The sequence below is a fragment of the Microtus oregoni genome, unplaced genomic scaffold (genome assembly GCF_018167655.1).
Source record: "Microtus oregoni isolate MIOR12 unplaced genomic scaffold, Mior012 000113F_000, whole genome shotgun sequence".
NCBI lineage: Eukaryota > Metazoa > Chordata > Mammalia > Rodentia > Cricetidae > Microtus > Microtus oregoni.
In genome coordinates, this window is record NW_024544739.1 from 281,329 (window position 1) to 287,403 (window position 6,075).

A 6,075-nucleotide genomic window follows, 5' to 3' on the forward strand; every position below is an offset into this window, starting at 1 on the left:
TCCTGACTCAGCTTCAGCTGCAAAACGCTGCAGCACTTAAAAGGTCCTGCCACGAAACATTTAAATGGTGTTGATAAAGCCAACTGAATGCTTGTTTGTTTTCAGCAGTAGCAGGAAAAAAAAAAACCTGTGTTGTTTTAAAATGTCAGTTTCTGAGCCATCCTGCCAGGGCAAACTCTGACTGTTTGAGGCAGGAGGTCCAGCTACAGAGAGAGGGCTTGAGTGTTGTCTGTTGCAGATTGTTTCATGGCAAGAACCGTAAAACACTGTAGACTTGTGGCACTGAATGCGGCTCTGGCCAGTACCCCATCAATAAGGTTGGAATGGCAGAAAGCTAAGGAATAGGCTACATCTAGCTGGCAAAGCCACCTTTTCGTCATATTGAGATTGCTGTGTAAATTAAGGATTCATGTGGTCAAAAAAAAACAAAGAGAGATATTGAGTAAAGAGAGATTCAAAGACAAAGAAAATTTTTAAATGATTTACAGTGTGTTAAAAATATGTGCAGGCTAAAAGTTGAAGTTCTTAAAGTTAAAATAAAATGAAGAGAGTTGTTGGTTGCAGTAGTACACACCTTTACTCCCAACACTTGGGAGGCAGAGAGAGATTGACCTCTGTAACTTCATGGTGTGGTAGCACATACCTTTAATCCCAGTGCCGAGAAGGCAGAGACAAACAGGTCTCTGTGAATTCAGGTGTAGTACCATACACCTTTGATCCCAATGCTGGGAGGCAGAGACATGTGTATCTCTGAAACTTCAAGGACAGCCTGTTCTACAGATTTAACTTTAATATAGCAAAATTACATATAACAAAACAGTTATCAAGCAAGAATTACAGTTACAATATTTATATCTATTTATCTTTTACATAATAATGGAAAACTATAACTATCAAAGTTAAAGATTCCGTTCTTGTTTAAACAGAAATGGGGGAAATGATGGAGTAAGGTCATTGGTTAATTCAATAAAGAAACTGCTTGCCCTGATAAGTTTGAACATATGTGGGTGGAGTAAAAAGAACAGAATGCTGGGAGGAACAGTAAGTGAGCTCAGAGACACCATGCTCCCCTCTCACGGGCAGACACGATAGCTCTGTTCTGAGACAGAAGGCGATGCAGCCAGCCACACGGTCAGACATGCTGAATCTTTCCTGATAATCGCAGCTTGTGGTGATACATAGATTATTAGAAATGGGTTAAGAGGCTAAACTACTGGGCCAGGCAGTGTTTAAAAGAATACTGTTTGCGTGTAATTATTTCAGGACATAATCCTCCAAGGCAATCGTGGTGCTGGGGATGCAGCCCTGCTGCACAAATTACTACAGAATGACACTCAGTCGTGTGGACAACTGAATCCACAGAAAGCCTGAGAAAGCTCAGGAAAGATTAAAGCATGTTTTCTTGGTAACAGCGATTTCTCGAGCCTGCTCTGCTTGCTAGAAGCAAGCAAGAACACTCATTGAAAAGAGGCTTCCTGACTCAGCTTCAGCTGCAAAACGCTGCAGCACTTAAAAGGTCCTGCCACGAAACATTTAAATGGTGTTGATAAAGCCAACTGAATGCTTGTTTGTTTTCAGCAGTAGCAGGAAAAAAAAAAACCTGTGTTGTTTTAAAATGTCAGTTTCTGAGCCATCCTGCCAGGGCAAACTCTGACTGTTTGAGGCAGGAGGTCCAGCTACAGAGAGAGGGCTTGAGTGTTGTCTGTTGCAGATTGTTTCATGGCAAGAACCGTAAAACACTGTAGACTTGTGGCACTGAATGCGGCTCTGGCCAGTACCCCATCAATAAGGTTGGAATGGCAGAAAGCTAAGGAATAGGCTACATCTAGCTGGCAAAGCCACCTTTTCGTCATATTGAGATTGCTGTGTAAATTAAGGATTCATGTGGTCAAAAAAAAACAAAGAGAGATATTGAGTAAAGAGAGATTCAAAGAAAAAGAAAATTTTTAAATGATTTACAGTGTGTTAAAAATATGTGCAGGCTAAAAGTTGAAGTTCTTAAAGTTAAAATAAAATGAAGAGAGTTGTTGGTTGCAGTAGAACACACCTTTAATCCCAACACTTGGGAGGCAGAGAGAGATTGACCACTGTAACTTCAAGGTGTGGTAGCACATACCTTTAATCCCAGTGCCGAGAAGGCAGAGACAAACAGGTCTCTGTGAATTCAGGTGTAGTACCATACACCTTTGATCCCAATTCTGGGAGGCAGAGACATGTGGATCTCTGAAACTTCAAGGACAGCCTGTTCTACAGAGTTATTCCAGGTCAACGATACAGAGAACCTGTCTCAAAAGGCAAAAAATAAAAAGGAAAAATAAATTAGAGCTTAAATTGAAGCTAACAAAGATGGAAAATACACAGAGAATTTTGATACTGTATGCTATTGTGCTCTGTTTGAATCATTTGAATGCTGAGGAAGGAGCAATAGCTGCTAAAAGATATTTGTTTATAAATGCTGCTGAACTAATCCCACATAGATATTTTGAAAGTGCCTTGACTTTTAAATTTGGATCTAAGGACATGATGCTTTGGAAAGGAGGTTCTTATTTTGTTTTCAGAGAGGGTGAGAGTCTGTGGACTGCCGCTATCCCAATATGGTAATACGGATCACGACTTTCCTCATATGACCTCCGTCCACAGAGATGTCAGAAAAATCCTTCCCTAAGAGGGCAAGTTCTTTACAAATGAAAGATTATACAACAGAAGAGACATGGGAGATTTATTTGGTCAAGCTGTTGAAAGGATAAATTGATGGAAGAAGGTCATTGCTTAATTAAATAAAGAATCTGCTTCCCTTGATAGGTTAGAACATAGGTGGGAGGAGTAAAGAGAACAAAATGCTGCTAGAAAGAGGAAGTGATCTCAGAGAAGCCATGCACCCCTCTCCTAGGCAGACACGGGAGCTCTGCTCCCTGAGGCAGATGGCAATGCAGCCAGCCACCAGGTCAGACGTGCTGAATCTTTCCTGGTAAGTGCACCTCATGCTGCAACATACATTATTAGAAATGGGTTAAGAGGCTGAAAATACTGGGCCAGGAAGTGTTTATAAGAATACAATTTTTGTGTTCGTATTTAGGGGCATAAACTAGGTAGGCGGCCATGGTGCTGGGGACGCAGCCCCGCTGCTCAAATTACTACTATAAACGGGGAAATTGAAGAAGGGAAGGAAGAAGAGAGAGAGAGAGAGAGAGAGAGAGAGAGAGAGAGAGAAAGAGATGGAAGAATGGATGAATTCAATCATTCATTGGAAAAATGAGTGAACCAAAGAATGAGGAGAACTAGAAGGATAAAATGTGCTGCATTCCCTTGAGAGTCAGGTCATATGAAAGATGGACATTGTTTTGCACTGAGGAGGAGGATTTTTCCATTTTGCCTTCTTTGTGCTCCAAGCCCAGCCACAAGAGTGATGATGAGGACTGGGAGAAGAAGAGGTGAGGGTGTACCAGAATTCCCTGGTATAAGTTATCACCCAAACTGTAGCCAAATCACCTGACCTGAGACAGCTGATCTACATGCTGGACCCTAACTGGCAGTTTGACAACTCTAACATTTTAACCAAGTTTGTGAAGATCAAGGAAGCAAAAATCGCCCCGTTACAGGATGGCAGGATCCTTACATGATGGGAGTCAGACATCAATACCATACTGGTATTTGGGGGTCTGATGGGTTTGTGGGATCTTTGCCACACTCCACCTAGCATCAGGGATTCCCTCGTTTACTGATTTGATGGAGATCGGTGCATTCATCATATGTGTGCATGTCACACATTAGTGGGCATCAATGTGTACATGTTTATCCTGTGTGTGGATGCGTCTGTCGATGAGATTTATAGCCCAAGTCGTACAGAACATGATCAATGAAAGGGAACACTGTTTTCCAGATATGACAGGGCAATTATTTAAATGAACTCACAAGGGTTGGATGGCATGCAAAGGAACAATGAGAGTTCAAGGAATAAAGAATCCAGGCATGACAAAGTAGGTGGCAGACAGAATTCTGAAAAAAGGAAGTAGATAGCGTGACTTCCATCCCACTGCAGAAGAGCAACTGGGCGGAGACACTTTTCTCTAAACAGGAGGCTCCTGGTCACTCAACATGCTCCAGTGGAGTTCAAACATCCAGTGACTTACAGCCAGTACGAATTAAACTATTCATCAAATGAAACCTAATTTCCTCTGATTTTGAGTATACATTTGTGTCCCTTCCTGATTAATCTACTCTTTATCCTCTTAAGTCCCAATACCTCACTCTGATATCTGTCACATCTTTCCAGTTGACATGTTTTTCCCTCAAGCTTTATCCTGCCCCGAGATCCTACAACTTTTGTCCCATCTCCACTACTCCATAGAGAGCCATCTTGTCCTTTACCACACCAAGCATTCCCAGTCCATCCTCTCCAAGGGGAAAGACCATAAATCCTGCTTTGTTTGAGGCATGTATTTCTGTGATGTCCCATCCACCAAACATGTTCCATCATTCACCAAAGAACAAAACATGTTCACAAATTTTTATTTTTCGAGCAAGAATATTCCATTGGAAAAAAATACCAGGATTAATAGAAGACCTCCGGTATCTCTGAAAAAAACAAAAACACATTCCCCAAACACAGTTTGAAGTGTGCCCCTCAAATTTTGAGAATTTCACTTTAACAGATCTTCACCAAATCGTAGACATAGATATGGAAGTCATTATTAAACTTGATGAAATACACAGAAGGTTTGGTGGGAACTTGGCAAAAAATTTTACCTATTTCTTGGGTTCCATTTTTTTTGTTGTACTGCACTCATTTGCCTGCCAAGGAATCCCTGCCTAATTCCAAAGTCACCTCTACTGGAGGACATTCAGGCATGATGTGGACGTTGCCTTCAATGGAGTCATCAAGATGGTGGTAAAGGTACAGGACTGGATCATTCTCCTTGACAATGTAGAAACAGGTCATCCTGGTCTGCACCTCATCTGGGACCATGACACTGCACTCCTCCTTAGAGCCTGGCATGATGTGGAGGTTGCCTTCAAGGGAGTCATCCAGGAGGTGGTAAATATACAAGACCGGATCTTTCTTGTAGGTAATATAGAACCAGGTCTTCATGATTGGCACCTCCTCTAGGACCATCCCATTCCAGTCTTCCTTAGAGCCATTTGTGCCCGTGAATGTATGTTTCACTGCTCTGCCAACTATGGTGTTTGATAGATGAGTGTCTGTCACCTGAGGAAATGGCACATTATTAGGCAGGATCTTAAGGTTTAAAATCCTTTCATCGCTGTGAAGCTCCAAGACATAGACACAATCAATCCCATCATATTTCAACAAATAGAGAGAGGGATATGTTGGCAGTTGATCTAGAATGATGGTTTTCCACTGGGTGACTGGTTCATTGGCTTCCTTCCAGCCATGAGAAATTCGGCGGCCAACAATATTCTCCAGGGCCTCAAAAGGCTTACACAGTTTTTGCTTCTGGAGAGTTGGCCCATTCTTCTTCTGGAGAGGTGGCATGCATCTCATACTAAGAGGCATCTTTATCATGGTGGTAGATTTACTGAGATAGGCCACAACACTCCTGTTCCACTGTCTCTTGGCTCTCTTTCTGTGCATGGGCTTCATAGATGCCAATCTCTGCATTGGAAGAATTCTTCAGTTTCAATCAGACACAAAGTGGTTTCCTCCACCATAAGTGCCTGCAAAGTTAAGAAGGGGAGGATGCGATGTCAAGATTCTTTTCTGGAAGATCTTTGGGGAAGGTGATAAAGGCAGTGCTGAATAGATTTGAGCTGCCTAAATGTAATTTGGTCTTAAGAAATTCATAGGAAAATTATCAAACTATTGTCTACAGCTCAGTATATGTGTATCAGAGACATATTCCTGCTGCCCAAAGGCAATGGACCTCTACTGAGAAACCTAATTCCGGACTGACTGTGTCAATGAGAGGAGACTGGATGCCTATGCCCAAAGTGAGAAAGAAAAATCTGAACAGATGGCAAAGAATTCGAAGGACAGCCACTTCTCTCCTTCCCACTCAAGCTGTTGGTTAGGTGGTTGATCCAAAACCACCTGCCCAAGGTCATGGCACTCCAGTC

The 6,075-nt window shown here is 42.1% G+C and overlaps 1 pseudogene; it reads right to left on the reverse strand.

Moving 5' to 3' along the window:
• Positions 1-1,377: 1,377 nt before the first annotated feature.
• LOC121443770 lies at positions 1,378-5,413 on the reverse strand (annotated as a pseudogene).
• Positions 5,414-6,075: the final 662 nt, after the last annotated feature.